Source organism: Eretmochelys imbricata, chromosome 1, assembly GCF_965152235.1.
Source record: "Eretmochelys imbricata isolate rEreImb1 chromosome 1, rEreImb1.hap1, whole genome shotgun sequence".
In the NCBI taxonomy this organism is placed as follows: Eukaryota; Metazoa; Chordata; order Testudines; family Cheloniidae; genus Eretmochelys; species Eretmochelys imbricata.
The window spans coordinates 258,970,128-258,989,234 of NC_135572.1; positions in this window are offsets into that span (position 1 = coordinate 258,970,128).

Here is a 19,107-nt window from a genome sequence, read left to right on the forward strand (position 1 = left end):
TCCAGTCTTGGTGAACATTGCTATAATGAGGAGTGCAGAACTGTGGGTAGTGATTCTTTCCAACCACAACTCATTAGGATCTGGATGAAAAGCTGAAAATTTGCTAACATGCTGCTCAATAATCTATATCTGACTACTTAACATTTGACTTATAGGTGCCAATTTAGTCCTACTTGTATCTTGTTTACCTCAACCATTTAAATGTCTAGTCCTTGTCTGGCTTGGTCATTTTAAAATAGATGACACATCTTTATAGGGCTGAACTTTCTCCTATCTTGACTGCTTTCAGAGATGATATATTTTGTCTCAACTATTATATCTGTTTTCACTCTTATTCTTTGGGAAAGTAGTGAGAATAATTAATGGCATTGATAATAAAAATTATTAAAAGAATATGTACAGCTAAATTTGAATTCACTACCTGTGTGATATAAACCAGATGCTACATCCATGATGCTACTCAGGCTATGTTATCCATGTCCATGTGCTAGCTAAAGGAGTTCTCTGATAGTGTTTCCTGAATAATGAGGATTACAGTATAGTGGGGAAATTGTATCTTAGAACTACAAATTTCACACGAATCCAGTTCCCTAGTTCACACCAAGGTCAATCATATGTCTTTGCAAAAGGTCATGAAAATTTGACTTATGACAAGGTAGAAAGGTGTTCCACAAGCCCCAGTGCATGGAGAGTTAACCCTGCCTATCCCCTGGGTGATCAGGGTTGTACATATAAAGTTGGAGGGGAAGCGGTCGTGGTGATGGTTAATTTGAGGGACGGATGTGTTGTTTCCTCTCCCAGCTGTTGAGAAGCTGGAAAGGTCTCTTGCAGCTGGCATTCACTGTTCTGAGTGACTTGTTTTGGTCTTGGATCCTTCATTTATGACTCAATAAAAGAAGACCCTGAGGTAAGGCACTGAAACTCAGCTGCTGGTGAGAACATTATTCATTTTCCCTGGCTGGTCATTCTGCCCACAGACTCAGTATGTCAAGCATGTAGATTAAACAAATAAATGACATGATGAACATCAATTTTCTTGCATTTATTTATAAATCTTTCCATAAATAAAGCCTCTATTCAAATAACTTTTCAATATGATGTGATTAGGTGTGTGCAAAACACAGGAAAAACTAGATTTCCAATACTTGCTAGAGATTATGCTCCTTTTTACCTTCCTCAGCAGGATTTGACTTCCGATTTTGAATGGAAGCCTTTTCTCCTCTAATTGCCTCTTTTACTCTGTTGATTAGCCATGGTGGCATTTTTTGGTCCTCTTACTGTTTTTTTTTATTTGGCATATACATTTAGTTTGAGGCTCAATTATGGTATTTTTAAATAATTTCCATGCAGCTTGCAGGCATATCACTCTTGTGACTTTTCCTTTTAATTTCCATTTATCTAGCTTCCTCACTTTTGTGTATTTCACCTCTGAAGCTAAATGATATTGCTGTGGGTTTCTTTGGTATTTTCCCCTTCTACAAGGATGTTAAATTTAATTATGTTATGGTTGCTATTACTGAGCAGTTCAGCTATATTAATCTCTTGGACCAGGATTTAGGACTAAGTCAAGAATTGCCTCTCCCCTTGTGGATTGGGAGTAGGTGCTCCAAGAAGCCGTCATCAATAGTGTCTAGAAATTTTATTGCTGCAGCCCACCCTGAGGTGGCATATGCCAAGTAAATATGGAGATAGTTCAAATCCCTCATTATTACTGGGTTTTCTGTTTTTGTAGCCTCTCTAAACTTCCTGAGCATTTCACAATCACAGTTACCCCTCCCCCCCGGTCAGGCGGTTGGTAGTATATTCCTACTGCTATATATGGTATAGTGTGATTCATTTAAGATTTTTACTGCATTTGACTGTATGCTTTCTTTCACATATAGTGCCATGCTCCCACCAGCAAGAACTACTCTGTCATTCCTCTATATTTTGCACCTTGCTGTTAATGTGTCCCATTGATTATCATAATTCAATCAAGTTTCTGTGATGCCTATTATGTCAATATCCTCATTTGATACCAGGCACTCAAGTTCATCCATCTTAATATTAAGACTTCTAGCATTTATATATAGGTACTTATAAAATTTGTCAATATTTAGTTGTCTGCCTTCATGTGAAGTAATTGAATGGGACAGTTTTTTTGTTTGACTGTTTCTCTTCAGTTACTACTTATACTTTATACATTTCTATTCTCTCCTCTTTACTACATCTGGAGAAATGGTCTGAAGTAAATAGGATGAAATTCAATAAGGACAAATGCAAAGTACTCCGCTTAGAAAGAAACAATCAGTTGCACACATACAAAATGGGAAATGACTGCCTAGGAAAAAGGGATCTGGGGGTCATAGTGGATCACAAGCTAAATATGAGTCAACAGTGTAACACTGTTGTGAAAAAAGCAAACAACATTCTGAGATGCATTAGCAGGAGTGTTGTAAGCAAGACACAAGAAATAATTCTTTGGCTCTACTCCGCGCTGATTAGACCTTAACTGGAGTATTGTGTACAGTTCTGGGTGCCACATTTCAGGAAGGATGTGGACAAATTGAAGACAGTTGAGAGAAGAGCAACAAAAATTATTAAAGGTCTAGAAAACATGACCTATGATGGAAGATTGAAAAAATTGGGTTTATTTAGTCTGGAGAAAAGAAGACTGAGGGGGGAACATAACAGTTTTCAAGTACATAAAAGGTTATTACCAGGAGGAGAGAAAAATTGTTCTCCTTAACCTCTGAGAATCGGACAAGAAGCAATGGTCTTAAATTGCAGCAAGGGCAGTTTAGGTTGGACATTAGGAAAAACTTCCTAACTGTCAGGGTAGTTAAGCACTGGAATAAATTGCATAGGGAAGTTGCGGAATCTCCATCATTGGAGATTTTTAAGAGCAGGTTAGACCAACACCTGTCATGGATGGGCTAGATAATACTTAGCCCTGCCATGAGTGCAGGGGACTGGACTAGATAATCTCTTGAGGTTCCTTCCAGTCCTACGATTCTAAGACTCTATGATGATATAGAGTATCCCCTTTAATAAATCCTTCCCTAAGGGATGTTTCATAGTTGCCTCCCTCCATGTCAACCCTTGGAAAGCTGGGAAGAGAGCACTATTGTTACTTACTTGTCTCAGGTCACTCTCATGATCTTCCGAACTAGACAGTAGTTTTAGAAATATGTTGCCTTTTTGCTGCCTGAAGTTTTATGTTTTAACTTTTGGCAGTAAATGTGTCACCCATCCAGAAGTCTGATTAATTGGTACATACTCCATTATATCACAAAATACTAAATAATGAGTCAGAATGATTTGCAAAAGCCAATGAATAGAATGACAAAAATAGATGGAATAATTGCGAATCTCAAAAAGGATGTTGAGATGTACAACTTACATAAATCAAAAGTGAAGTATGTACAAGACAGCATGAGTCATCCTGTGAATAAGGGGAAGATGAATTCAAATGTTGTGTGCCAGTACTAAAAGATGGTACCACTTGGGTTCTGTCAATCTGCTACATAATAGTGATGCACCTGATCCTGCATTCCAAATACTGTACAGGAAGTCAGTGGGAGTTTTGCTTGTATAAGAAATGCAGCACAGAGCACCATCAAATTTCTGAAGTTAAATAAGAAGAGTGAATTGCATCGGTTTGCCTTCTGATCCCACTCTGGATGAAGTACATGGGAAAATGTTCATTAACATTAATGGGAACAGGAGTAAACACCTAGATAAAAATAAAGTATTTTGTTGGTGCCAAAGTGAAACCTTAGATAAATTGCAAATAATCAGCCTAATATTAATTTTAAGGCCCCCGCAGTATAAAAAGCTTCCATGTATGTCATTTTAGTAATGAATTTTACCATCCCCTATGGTTGTGCCAATAAAAGACCAAACAGGAGAAAGCAATTCATTTGAGAGGCAGTGTTAGATTTATCTGCATTTATTTTATATTGCATGTCACAATATACATGAAAACAAAATGCATAATAAGTACGCAGCATGAGATTTTGGTAACTTCACTTGGGTAATGTTTGTTCCTTAGTCCTGGTAAGTGAAGATACAGAGCCGAAAAATCCAACCTGGTGTAGGTGGGTGCAATTACATCGCATCAGGTCTTAAATTGGTCTCGAGTGTTCATGTTTGGAACAGAGATTGTCAGTTCGAATTCAAATGGTGTCTTTTTACACGGGAAATTCAGACAAAGGATAGGAGGACCACAGATGGTTCTGAAAGTCTCCATTGGTTTTTAGGCTTTTGGGCTGGTTTGCAGAACTCAGCTTTCAAGTACCTTCAGAAATGAACATGTACCTCCATCTTTCCTGTTCCTATGTGTAGATTCTCATGATGAAAACTGTCCAAATGTTTTCTGTTTTACTGCTTCTGTGAACCTGAGCTCTCTGCATTTTCAGCTGTCACTGTTCAAAACAAAGAATAGTGGCATTTTTGGTACTATGGAATTTATATTATTGGTGCTCTAACCGCAGAAAGACTTGGCTACAAAAGGGATAAAGAGAGACGAGAAAGGCAGAGGGGAAATAGAGTTGAAGGAAAGAGTCTGAAAGAACAGACAAAACAGAAAAAGGAAGAAAGTTTGGAGGAGAAAGATGGGCCTGGAAATAATAAAAAGGGCAACTTAATTTTTGGAGTAGAGAGAAGTCTTGGACTCTTAGAGCAGAACAAAACAATGAAAGAGGATTTGGGGACCAGAGAGAGAGAGAGGAATCACACATTGGACAGAGGGAGAGGGAAACAGAGAGACCAGGAAATAGGGCTGAAAGAAAGATGTGGGGGAGAGATGGAAAAATGAGATTTTGGGAGCAGTAGAAGGGCTTTGAAAGGACAGAGTTAAGCAAAGAGTTTTGCTGAAGGATCCAACTCTGTGAAATGTCAGCCAAGGTGGCTGTCTGTAAATCTCAGGGTTTGTTTATTTTTTCTTGCCATAATATATAAAGGAATTTATTTAGTTAGGGAAACATATTTTTATTGCATTCTGCAGAGCCTATTCTCCTTTCTGTGTACATGCTAATGGGAAATAGTTCAGCAAATCGGTGGGAGAACAGATGTCTCTGAGTAGTTTTTCACCGACTTACCATTTTTAGAACTGGAAAAGTCCAGAGAGAATACAGATAATTTATGTAGTGCAAGTACCCAAAAGTTGGAATGTATCTCACAGGTGAAGGACTAGACTGTGTAACTCTTAATAACTTTGTTGAACTTTTAGGCCAGAAAGTTACTTAGGTGCTTAAGCCCCAATTTTAGGTACTACTGCAATCCACAAAACTTGCATGCAGCTACTGCCTTCCCTGTAGGCACCTTAACTCACTCGGTACTTACGTTTTTGCAGTAAAAGTTCCCCAGCCACCTATGGTTCTGGCTCTGGGCACATGCATTGCTGCTTAACTGAACACCAACATCCCACCTAAGCCCCAGAACAATCCACAAATTGGGGGAAATAAGTGCTCCTCCACCTAATTTGTGTATGGGCCACGATCCAGTAGGTGTGCTCATAGGCTGCCAGATCTACCCAAAACACATAGGGGTAGGGGGGAGGATGATGATGATGACAAACTCTCTTCTAACCTTTAGTTCAGTAGTTAGGGTACTCACCAGGATGGTGGAGACCCCTGTTCAGTTTCTTCCATCTGTCTAAAGGATTTGAACAGGGCTATACCACCACTCAGGAGAGTGCTCAAACCAGTACGCTATGGAATAGTGTGATGTGGATTTCCCTCAGTCTCTTCTATTGAGGTTCTTCCACTTTAATTAAATAATTAAATATTAATTGGGCCAGCAAGAGTGTGACTGACTCTATAGTCCAGTGGTTATGGCACTCCCCTGAATGGCAGCAGATCCCTATTCAAATCCCTTCTCTTCATAACGGGGAGGGGACTTGAGCTGGAGGTCTCATTATTCCAGGTGAATACTGTAACCACTGAGCTGAAGGTTTTACAGGTCTTCCCTCCACCCCAGCTGCTTTGTGTAGATCTAGGTGGCCTCTGTGCACACCTATTGGACTGGGCCCTGCATGTGAGTTCAGCAGAGGAACACCTATCTTGGCCTGGTTTGTGGATCACTAGCAGAGATAGGTGCCTCCCTGCAGCCTGGACTTACATTCTGATCTCTGCAAGAGGGGCAGGGCTTAGGACACATCCCTCTCATCAGCATATCCCATTGGCTAGTTTAGATAGCTCTCTGCCTACCTTGATGGCTTTATGAATCACATTTTAAGGCTGCCTATCCATACAGGGACCCTAGGCACCTAAATGAGGCTTTGTGGATCTCAGTGTTGTTCGTGTGATTTTTCTAGGCACCTAAAAGTTAGGCTTTGTGATGCTGAGCATCACAATGCCTATGTCCCTTTGTGGATTCAGGCCTTACTCACCAGAGCAGTCCAGTTGGGTACTATTGGTGCTACTTATGAAGTGCTCACTCATGTGAGTAAGGATTGCCCATTGTAGTTCCCAAATGAGCACCTCTGATGGTGAATTTAAATAGGCTGCATGATTAATATAGTTTGTACTAAATGGATTAATCAACCATGGGTGGAGGGTTGAGGGTAGTGGTGGTAAAGAAGGAAATGGAAGATATAAATTGGGTCACATGTGCTCCAGCGGTATAGAGCTTCCATTAAAGAGTTTGGAAGATTTTAGCCAACTGTATATTTATAATGAGATACAACTGTTAGGACTAGATTCTTCTACCCTTACTCATGCAGATTAGTGCTTTACTTCTCTACTAGTCCCATTGAAATGGTGGGACTGCTTGAGAAATAACATATTACTCATCATAAGGTTGAGAGAATCTGACCCTTATTGAGTAAGATATTAAAGCTACTCCTTCATCCTTTCTTTATTTCCCCATGGCAGGCAAACGAAGTCCCAGCATAGTATCATCCTGCTTCCAAAGATTTTATTCCAAACACATCCTGTTCTTCTGCTTTCACCACCATACGTAACTGGGAGCAAACCCAAACTAAAGGTGGCTAATCTTTGCAGTTTTCCATATGCTTAGTGTTCTTAAGAATTTTTCCAGTGGCTTGTCAAGGATTAACTGTATCCAAACTTGTAGATATGTGGTAGCAAAACTCATTACATTTCTCATGGCATCTCCCACAAATGTGATTCTTGCTGGGATGTGATAAAACCTAGTGCCATGATGACTTGGGATTGGGATCTGAAAAAACAAAAATTAAAATTCCTTTTGCACTGAAAATAAGCTACAGTTTTGGATCCTTCCTCAGCTTCATTTGTATGTTTTCTTGTTATAGCCCCTAAAAAATGTTTTCTTCTCTGTGTGTCGCATTGACACACGAATGTCAGACTAATATAAACAGAGGCAGCAAAAATATGTTCAGACAGGTTTTTGTAAACTGGTGTGATGTGGGCAGAAGGGATAACCCTTCTCCCTGCTTGTCTTTGGATGTGGTTTCTCTCTCTCCCTGAGTAGAGGAAAGAGCACAGCTATATGCAATAAGTACAGGGATTGTCAGGATAGCAGGGTTGGGCCAGCTGTCATGAACTGAGTAATTCCCCAGCATGCTGCGAGGGAAAGTTAGGTGGGTGGCATGAGGCGCCGGGTCCTTCTTTGGGAAAAGAGAAAACCGTTGGCCTCTTTGAATTCTGTTTCAACTTATAAGCACCTTCTGTGTATCAGAGCAAATGGTTGATGCACAAAAAGAGGGCCGGTATCACAAGGCTTGCCTTGCAACTGACCTCAATGAGACTTCATCCACAGCCTCCCATAGGGATCTGAGTGAATACCAGACTCCCTTTAGGTCAGAGAGCTCTGCCAACTTGCATCAAGTTTACATTAAAACAAGGAAAGGAGAAATGAATTCTCAAACCTTTCAGATGGGGAAACATTTTTTGAATTAAGATTTATGACTTGGTTTCATAATCTGTTACTTGACAGCGGCTGGTCATACAAAGTGTGGAGTCTATTGGATTAGTTTATATAACAGATGGTTCTGTTTTCAAATTTACTCCAAATGTTCAGATGCTGGACTAAATTAATATTTACCATGTGATAATACCCGATGGGTTTAGCTTTAATCTTTGGTCTTTCAACAAAAAAGAGTGAATAAAGACCATCAGGGTTCACTGACATTTGATTTTAACATGACAGATTGGAGAGTGACAGCACAAGCAATGCCAAATAACAAGGATGAGGAGAATATGAGATTTTTGTTAGAAGTACAGTATATACAGTCTTGTGTTTTGCACTTCCACAGGCCCTTTCATCTGAGGATCTCAAATCTGATTACATATGTTGGCCTAGAGCCTATTTTCCTTGCACCTTCCAGAAGTCCCACTAATATACATTTTGAGGGTGTAAGGAAAGTAGGACTGGCCCAATAAATTAATTAAGCCTTACAACAGCCCTGTGAGATTGGGAATATTGTTGATGTCCTTTTCCAGATAGGATACTTGTAATTAATGGGTCATCTGTGTGTAATTTTGAAGGGGGGGGGGAGTGAAGCCAAGTCAGCCCCAAAAGACCTACAAACAGTACATTATGTTCCCTGTCTCAGGCAGTAGTCTCTCTCTCTCACACACACACACACACACACATTGCTGTATTAAACTCTTTCTCTGTCTTTATCTCTAATTATTTCAAAACAAAAGTATTTTAAAAGAAAATTAAGGTGGCAAAGTCAAGCATTCAGAAATTGCCAGAATTAAGGTTGTCTGTGCAACCTTAATTTGGCCCCCTCATGTGTGTACATTTCGATAGTTTTTAATTACATGATCACATACTTTTTTTCCACAGGACCCCTGCCTTCTGAAGTCCACAGGAGGAATGGTAGCTATTCAATCATTCTATTTATCCTCATCATTCAGTGTAAGGCCCCATGCATCATTTACTGCATACCATCCAAACCCTGCCCCAAATACAGAATTATTATTTCCTCCTAAGTGTTTCTATGGCTCTCATTTTAGTGTCTTAGCTTTTTTACAAACAATAATGAAATTTTCTTTGCATCACCCCGGTGAGGTGAGGCAGTATTTTACACATGGGGAACTGAGGCACAGAGATTAAAGCCAAACTTGCCACAAGTGTCAAGTCCTTTTAGGTGCATAGTTTGACACGCTTAGGGTCTGATTTTTCAGAGTACTTAGCATTATCTAGACCTTATACGTACACAGCTCCTACTGAGCTTCCATTGACCTCAGTTGCTGTTGTGATTGCTCAGCGCTTCTGCACATCAGATGTCTCAAGTTGTGCACCCAGAAAATAAGGAATACACAATTAGTGACCACTTGTGAAAAGATTGGTTTAGTGGCTTGCCTGGCATCACATAGGAACTCTATGGAAGAGGAAGGGATAGAAACCAGTTCTCCATGGAAGCATTCAACTGCTGTAGCCACAAGACTGTCCTTTCTCTTCCTGCAATCCCCTGCTTCATTCACAGCACACCGAGAGTTAGATCTCCAGGACGAGACCCTCAGTCAGGGCTCAGTCCTGTGATACACTGAAGACCCTCAAATCCCTAATTGTCTTGGCCATGTATACTACTCTGACTGTGTTACCTCAGGCTTTGATTATTATATTCTATTATTTTTCTTAACCCTGTTCATTTTATTCCCTTTCCATTCATCTAGATTCGCCGCCCCCGCCCCCCCAGTGGTGAGTTTTCATTTACTATAGGCCTGATCCAACTCCCACTGGAGTCAAAGGAGTTTTGCTATTGACTTCCGTGGGAACAAAATCAGCCCCTTCCTATTCTTTCTCTCGTCAATGTCCCACAGCTGTCATCCATCTATTCTTGTGTTGTATTTCTAGTTTTTTTAATCCTCTGTCCAGTATTATAAACTTCATATTTTTTTAATATTCCCCTGGCCTCTTCATGCGCTGTAATCTGACTCTTTTGCTATTCAATCTCCTTAACATTTCACACACCCATTCCCCCATCCCTGTTTCATTTTGTTTTGCATCCAAATCCTGGCTTCCCAGTTTTAATTTCTCTGACTGAAATAGGAAACAGAAAAAATAAATGAAAATACAGAGCACTCTACACAGTAGCTGATCGAGGCATGGAGTTGGATTAATCGAAGGAAATTCATTTTTCAAATTTTAATGACCAGCTAGAAATTCTGTTCGTAATTCATCTACTTCAGAGTTGCAGGAAAAGTTCCAGTGATGAGAATTGAATTTCCAGGCAGAAGTTTCAAAAATAAACTAGCGTTTCCTAAATATCAACTTTTTCTGCCTACTCATTATCAGTTCTTAAATTATAATGAATGAATTATCATGGATAATTATCATATCCATATAATGATAGAGAACCTCTACATATGAAGATAGTAGGATAAGAACATAAGAATGGCCATACTGGGTCAAACCAAAGGTCCATCCAGCCCAGTATCCTGTTTACCGACAATGGCCAATGCCAGGTGCCCCAGAGGGAGTGAACCTAACAGGTAATGATCTAGTGATCTCTCTCCTGCCATACATCACCACCCTCTGACAAACAGAGACTAGGGACACCATTCCTTACGCAATCCTCTTATTTCAGGAGACTGAAATAATCTATTTAGCCACAAAATAGGTTCAAGCACAGGCAACAGCAGTGCAAGATTCTCTCCCTCTTCCCTGCCAATGTACCTTAAGCCCTTACTGGAAGGACAGCCTCTAGGAGTAAGAGGACAGTTAAGTCTCCATGGCCTCGTCAGTAACCAGAATTCCTGTTGAGAGTGTCAACAAGAGTATCAGTTGTGGAACTGGACAGAGACCGCTAGCCTCATTTCTCAGAGAGAACCAAACTGCTATTAGGTTAATAAGACAAGGTGGCTGAGGTAATATCTAGAGCTCTGTGTAAGCTTGAAAGCTTCTCTCTCTCACCTACAAAAGTTGGTCCAATAAAAGGTATTACCTCGGGTGACCAGACAGCAAGTGTGAAAAATCGGGACAGGGGGTGGAGGGTAATAGGAGCCTATATAAGAAAAAGACCAAAAATCGGGACTCTTCCTATAAAATCGGGACATCTGCTCACCCTAATATTACCTCACCCGCCTCTCTAATATCCTGGAACTGACACAGCTACAACAATACTGCGTAAATCAGGTTAGTAATAATTTTCCTCATCACTGAGCTAGAATGGGTTTGAACCAGTGACCTAGAAATGAATGGAACACCATTATCATGAGCTTTAGTTACAATATATCCAAACAGGGGAGGGAACTCACCAATTTCCATGGTGGTAATGATTATTCATAGATTCATAGATATTTAGGTCAGAAGGGACCATTATGATCATCTAGTCTGACCTCCTGCACAACGCAGGCCACAGAATTTTACCCACCACTCCTACAAAAAAAACCCCACACCTATATCTGTGCTATTGAAGTCCTCAAATAGTAGTTTAAAGACTTCAAGGAGCAGAGAATCCTCCAGCAAGTGACCCGTGCCCCATGCTACAGAGGAAGGCGAAAAACCTCCAGGGCCTCTTCCAATATGCCCTGGAGGAAAATTCCTTCCCGACCCCAAATATGACGATCAGCTTAATTATTATTGCTTAATATTTATATCGTGGTATCACTGCAAGGCCAACCAGGGTGGGCTGTGATGTTCTTGGTGCTGTCTAGGATATCCCCCAAATGCTTACAATCTGAAAGTGGTTGCATGTCATTATGCAGGTTGAGGTCATGTTGTATCGTTTGGTATCCTGGGAACTGGCTTGGAGGAGAAAATGGAGGCAGTGGAAGGAAGGTGTCTGGACAGAATCTATCCAACTCCTGAAGACCTACCACCACCAAAAGGTGTGTACATGTGAAGAGTATGGAGCTAGATTGGGGAATAACCCTTGTGCTCCCAGGCTCTCTCCCAATCCCTACCTCACCCACACAGCCCCATTTGGAGTGGCAGGAGGGAGAGAAATTTGACAGCTGTGTTCTGAGCATCTGGTCCCCCATGGTGGTTCCTATCCCTCTCCAGTGGAGCAGAGCTAAAGAGACAGAGCTGCATGTTGGAGAAAGGAAGCAGGTAGGGGATTCCCAGGTTGAGCGATTCTTCTTCTCCTCTCAAGTGCCAGTGCCTAAACATTGACAGGCAGGAAAAGCTTGGAACTTTATAAACTCCTCAGTCATGGGTCAGTTTCTCCTGCTGCTCCCAGTTCAGCTTCTCCTGCCTGATGTGTCCTTGTTTCACCAGCCAGCGAACAGACAGAAAGATGTGGGCTGACCTCCCTCAAGCTCAGGAGAGGATAGGAAGAAGAACCCTGCCTCTTCACTTAGCAGAAGAAGTGGAGCTAAGTTCCCAAATACTCCTCTTTCTTTAAGAATCTCTAGCTTGCTGGACAGATGCCAAAGATGTCAAGCTAGCGAATCCTTTTTATCCTGGGCTTATGTCAAGTTGCAACCTGAGCAAAAACCAAGGAAAAACCTCCTATGCTTGCTGGCTGTGTATGAAGATTTAGATGTCTATGACATCTATGGATGAGAACTTCTGCATTGTTGTAAGAGGACAATCCACAAGTCACTAACTGAGCATCTTTTATCATGTTGGTGTGATGTCAAGGGGCAGGCCTCTGTGAGGTCACTGACCCAACAACTCTGGTTTGATGTCAAGAAAAGTGCTGCTGTGTGGTTACAAGATCAGCACCTTAAACTTTCTGTGCTCTTTTCTTTGCACAGATTATTGTATGGTCTCTTGTTCAGAGACCATGCATCTCTAACTTTCTGGGTTGATATCATGACTCTGAGTTCATTGGCAGAGCAGCTCTAGTTTTCACAGAATCATAGAAATGTAGAACTGGAAGGGACCTTGATAGGTCATCTAGTCCAGCCCCCTGCACTGAGGCAGGACTAAGTATTATCTAACCCACCCCTACAGGTGTTTGTCTAACCTGTTCATAGAAGCCTCCAAAGGCGCAGATTCTACAACTTCCCTAGGTAATTTTTCCACTGCTTATCTCCCCTTATAGGCAGTGGTGAAAGTAAGCTGGTACAGGCCGGTATGGCGTACCAGTACAAATGCGTAAAATAGGCTAGGTTTAACTGTAGTAATAACAAAAATCAGATTTATAGCTTGAATTAAATATATTTTACATTCTCTAGAAACAAAATGCTCCTCTTCAGTTTTCAGTTTTTACTTCTTGTCAGGTGGAAGACATACATGTGGTTCGGAACGTTAGCTTTTGAGTGCCATCATGGTAACCACTTGCTTCTTATTGGTCAAGTCTGTTGTGTAAGGTGCACAATTTACAGTAGAAAGCACCCGATGTGACTGTCCCCTCCGTTGGAACAATGTAACTAAATGTAGTTGATTGCAGAATCACACACTGCATAATTCAGCCTTCGCTAAGAGGGAACAAGTCATCGGAGTGGAAATGTTGCTGGAAGGGGCCCAGTGTTGTGAAATCCATGAAGGCAGAATGGATTGCAGCAAACATCCCTCTCTGCAAGCAAACCGACCACCCTAAACGTAGTTGGAAAGGGAATTAGAGTTGACCTCAGAGAATAGGGGAGCTGATAGGTGGCAGGTGGCGGGGGGGTCCTAAGGAGCGCAATGCGAGCAGGACCTAGGAGTGTGATTGTGCAGAAAGCCCCTCGTTCCCCACCTGGTTCGCTCTTGGGCTGGTTCTCCTGTGGGCCACCTGCTCTCCAGCATGCAGATCCACACGCGCGGGCCCTTGGGGGACAAGGCAGCTTGGGGAGCGAGTGTTATGTGCATGCTGCAGGACGGAAGGGTGGCTTTGCACTCTGTGCCCAGGGTGCTGTGCTCTGCTTCCAGCCCTTGGGTTCATTCATTATTCAGCCAGCTGCAGGAGGGAGAGGTAATCTGGCTGCAATCGGGGAGAACCAGAGCCAGGGACCCTCCTTCTTTCTCCTGTGCCCGGGATCTTTGGGGAAGTCTCTGTAGCAGTCTCTGTTGTAGGAGGCTGTGGAGTGCCAGAGGCAGGAGCCAACAGCAGGAGGGGGGCATGGTGTGGGGCTTGGCCTCGCGCGAGCTGAGTTCCGAAGCAATTGGTGCCCTGGGTGAAACTTCTCCATCTCGTGCCTCTTTCCCGGTGTGGGGGCTTGCTGCTGTTTGCTGGTCTGTGGCACCCCCCAGGCCTCTGCTCATCTTACACACTAATTGGTATTTTTAAACGTAAAAGTGAAGAAATGGGGGATTGTCAGTCAAAAAGAAGAGCAACAAATGAAGAAGCTGAAAGTCATCCACAAAAGGGTATGTCTACACAGCCGACATGAAAATGCTGCCGCGGCAGCCCTTTAACGTCAGCTGTGCAGATGTACCCTTAAAGCTACTACCAGTAATCTGGAATAAAACTAATAGCTACTGTATCAAAGTCATGCCAAGGGATCCATGAAGTTAAGTGTATAGGAGTGGAGGTGAGATAGGGGTTTGTGACACGACTGTACCAGTAATAAATTTAAGTTACTTTCACCCCTGCTTATAGGTAAGAATTTTTCCTAATATCTCACCTAAATCTCCCTTGCTGTCTTTTAAGCCCATTACTTCTTGTCCTGTCCTCAGTGGATAAAAGAACTATTTCTGGGTTTATGACATAGTACAAGCATCTGTACAGCTAGGATTCACCTCTTCCACACCTCCAGTTTGAGGGATTTTTGGAAAGGTTCAGATGGGCAAGCATCTCTAGCTGGCTGGGATGATGCAAAGGTCCTTTTGAGATTACTGTCTCATCAACCAACTTTGCCTAGCCAATGGGGAAACGCAGGTCTCTGAGACCCTTTCCAATATTTCCAATTGTCCAATAGAGAGATTAAAATTAATACACTAAAACTGATCATATTATCTCATTGTTACCCTGTGCTCCACTCAGTCTTCTGTATCCTTCTGTTGGTTGTCTTCTTTTACTTAGATTATGACTGTCTTTTTGTTACCTGTTTGTATAGTGCCTAGTACGATGGGGCTGGGGCTGCTAGACAGTATTGCACTACAAATAAAATCTGTATATATTCACATTGTCTTGTTTCATTCTTTCCTTGACCTACACATTCATATGCCTTTATTTTTGACTGAAGTAATACAAAAATAAAAATAAGCAGGAGTTATTACTGGTAGGAACATGCTCATACTGCCTGCTACTAAGTGTGAGGTTCAGAAGCAGGATCCTCCAGCAGGAGGAGATTGGTCTGTAGGAAACAGAGGCCCCATCACCTGGTCTTGAACACTAGGTGAGTCATAGACCTGAGCCTGTTCATGGGCAAGGGGAGGTAGAGAGGGAAGAGGAAGCAGGAGGCCATGACTGAGGGAAGTGTCTCTTTTGGTGCTTGAGGACGTGGTAGATTGTTGATGAGCTTGCAGACCCAGAGATGGAGGAGGAAAAGGCGGGACCAGAGGCTGTAGGAGGAATCATGGGACTGGAAGGGACCTTGAGAGATCATCTAGTCCAGTCCCCTGCACTCATGGCAGGACTAAGTATTATCTAGATCAGTGCTTCTCAAGCTATCTGACTGGCAATTTTTTTTCCCAATGTGCACGGAGACCGGCAGCTAATGGCTCGCGGACTGGCACCGGTCTGTGGACCACCACTTTGAGTAGCACTGATCTAGACCATCCTTGACAGGTGTTTGTCTAACCTGCGCTTAAAAATCTCCAATGACGGAGATTCCACAACTCCTCTAGGCAATTTATTCAAGTGCTTAACTACCCTGACAGTTAGGAAGTTTATCTTAATGTCCAACCTAAACTGCCTTTGCTGCAATTTAAATCCATCTGTTCTTGACCTATCCTCAGAAGTTAACAGCAACAATCTTTCTACCTCCTTGTAACAGCCTTTTGTATACTTGAAAACTATTATTATGTCCCCCCTCAGTCTTCTCTTCTCTAGACTAAACAAACCCAATTTTTTCAATCTTCCCTCATTGGTCATGTTTTCTAGATCCTACCTCATTTTCACGGGCATTCACTGTATTAGATGGTGAAAACTGAAAAAAGTTATTTAGCACTTCTGCCATTTTGACATTTTCTGTTATTGTCCTACCCCCACCCCCCACATTGAGTAATGGGTTTACCTTGTCCTTGGTCTTTCTCTTGCTTCTAATGTATTTTTAGAATGTTTTAAGAACATAAGAACAGCCATACTGAGTCAGATCAAAGGTCCATCTAGCCCAGTATCCTGTCTTCTGACAGTGGCCAATGCCAAGTGGCCCAGAGGGAATGAATAGAAGAGGTAATCATCAAGTGAGCCATCCCTTCAGCTTCTGACAAACAGAGGCTAGGGACACCATCCCTGCCAGTCCTGGCTAATAGCCATTGATTGACCTGTCCTCCATAAACTTATCTAGTTCTTTTTTCATTTTATCCTTTATGTCTCTAGCTAGTTTAATCTCATTTTGTGCCTTGGCCCTTCTAATTCTGTGCCTACATACTTGTGTTGTTTGTTTATATTCATCCTTTGCAATTTCACCTAGTTTCCATTTTTTGTAGGACTCTTTTTTTGAGTTTCAGATCATTGAGGATCTCCTGGTTAAGCCAGGATGGTCTCTTGCCATACTTCCAATCTTTCCTACGCAATGGGATAGTTTGCTCTTGTGCCCTTAATAATGTCGCTTTGAAAAACTGCCATCTCTCTTGAACTGTTTTTCCCCTTAGACTTGCTTCCCATGGGATCTTACCTACCAACTCCCTGAGTTTGCTAAAGTCTGCCTTCTTGAAATCCATTATCTTTATTCCTCCTACCATTCTTTAGAATTATGAACTCTATCATTTCATGATCACTTTCATCCAAGCTGCCTTCCACTTTCAAATTCTCAACCAGTTCCTCCCTATTTGTCAAAATCAAATCTAGAACAGCCTCTACCCTAGTCACTTTCTCCATCTTCTGAAATAAAATCTTGTGGCCTTGTTCCCAAGACAGCCTGGGAGCTGTATTTCCCAGGAGGCTGGTGCAAGAACACTTTGTAATGTGCACACTGCTTCCTGCTGCAAGGCATAGAAAGTGCTGTGTTCCCCAGAAGCAGTCACTGAGCCTCTCCTCCTTTCTCCCCCAGGTATGTGTGGTGGAAACTTATTTTTGAATTTATTTGTCAAATTCAGAAAAATGTGAATTTATCAGTCAAGATCATGTCATCCACAGCAGCCTGTGCTCTCGGTGCAGCTTGGGGTGACTGTTGGTCACTAGTTTTCCTTCTCTGTCTCCAGAAAGAGCTACATTGTGTTGAGAAGTCCACCCACACTCAAGATCCCTCATACCAACAATGGCTCCCCAACCATGAGATGCTGACCATGTGTACTCATTTCCCCATAACAATCTCCTCTGTTTGTCTGAGACATATCACTGCTTTGCCATTAAAGACATGCCCGGCTTGACTCTCTCCTTTCAAAACACTCTGCACCCCAACCTTCAGGCCCAAAAGACATTTGGCCTGGTGGAGCCATTTAAAACTGCTACAACCATAGGCTCTTTAGATAAGAAAGTGTTCTAAGACTCAGAGTTTAGGATCAAAGGGGCCCAAATGAGCCTTAATTAAACATTAGCAGAATTTGTGAACAGGAGACACATAACTCCTGTAAATGGTTATTCTACTTTTAATTTATTAAATTAATATTTCATATACATGTACCCTGACTGAGAAAGTTCTCATTGCCTGTCTGACTGCTATCTCAGATTTTATGAGATCATTTTACTTTAATTCATTGCTTAATTTAGTATTATCGATTAGGCACCTTTTTAGATATTCAGATCTGAGCTACTGATGAAGTAAACTGAGGTGTCAGAAGGTGTAGTTCATCATTCCGCAAAAGATCACTGCATCGGTGAACTGGTGTTTTGAAGGGTTACATGAGATTTCAGTCATGCATTGTCCGTATGCAGGACTTCTACACAAGGGTGAATTCACCCTATACAAATAGTCCAAAAACCTGATTATACTAAACATAATACAGTGTAATTAAATTAATGATCAACAACCCAAGAGTGTACAATATTCCTTGTAGCAATACCAAATTGCTATGACTTGTGTATGTTTGGCTGCATTAGACACCCCATACTGATATTTGTACTTACTCTGCGTGTACCGGGGAAAGCTTAGGTACTGTCTAATTCTGAATCACGTGGCTTGAACAAACCAACTGTATTATGGATTAAGCAAGATTCTCTTTTGTGGATTGAAATGGAAGTCTAACAATTCTAGCATTTAATTGTTATTAATCATAAAGTATTATAGACCTTCTCAGAGTCTGCTCTTTTCATCCTTAGCTTATTTGATCTTTAGCCAAGTAACCAGCATGATTCAGTATTCTCCCAGGATATGCTATTAAAGTTTGCAAACGTGATTGGTAAATGCTTTAATAATTTAGAGGGGATCATTAATGACATCTCTTGTCAGTGACCTAACTGGGATAATAACTTTCTTGTGACTTGCATCAAAGATTTTTTTTAAAATGATTTCTAAAGGTTTCTAGATGTCTTTCAATTGTTTGCCAGTGACAGAAATAGCTTTTAGCTGTGGTGTGTCTTGAGGTTTATGCATTCATTTCTAAGAAAATGCGATAATCGGTTAACCAACTATTCCTCTGTAGTTGGGCTAACTCTTTAACCTAACAACTTCAGCAGTAGTTGCTATAAATAAAAATAATAATATATAATTTTCATCATAATATTATGCTGTTACTAACTAGTTTAAGATGGCAGCCTGTTATTGTCACACATTATGTAAGTATAATATAGAAGAAAAATATTTAAACCTGATCTCTTGTAGAACAGCAATTAACATTATAGAATTTTGATTAGTATTATGTATTCCTTTTCCTTCTTAATATTTTCATATCAAGACATTTATATATTCACATAGGGTGAGATTATGACTTTAGGTGTAGCCATGAGTAGCCCTGGCAGGCACTGTGATTCTGAGACACAGCTCTGACTCACAATTGCCTACCTCCTTCTCCCAGCTCTGGGGAAAGAATAAATTACAATACCCCTTTTTGTGGAGCAGCTTACTTCCTGCCTTGTGTGCCCAGCCATTTTATCTCTCTGTCTAGTGGGAATGCTCCTCCCACTCCCTTCTGTCTTCCCCCCCGCCCACAACTTGCTTACCTGTGGGAGTATCAAGTGAGTAACCATTGCTCTCTCCTCCTTCCCCAGATGGAGTTACAGTCTGAGCCGAGGCCTTACTCCCCTATGTGGCCCAGTAAGGAATGTAAAAA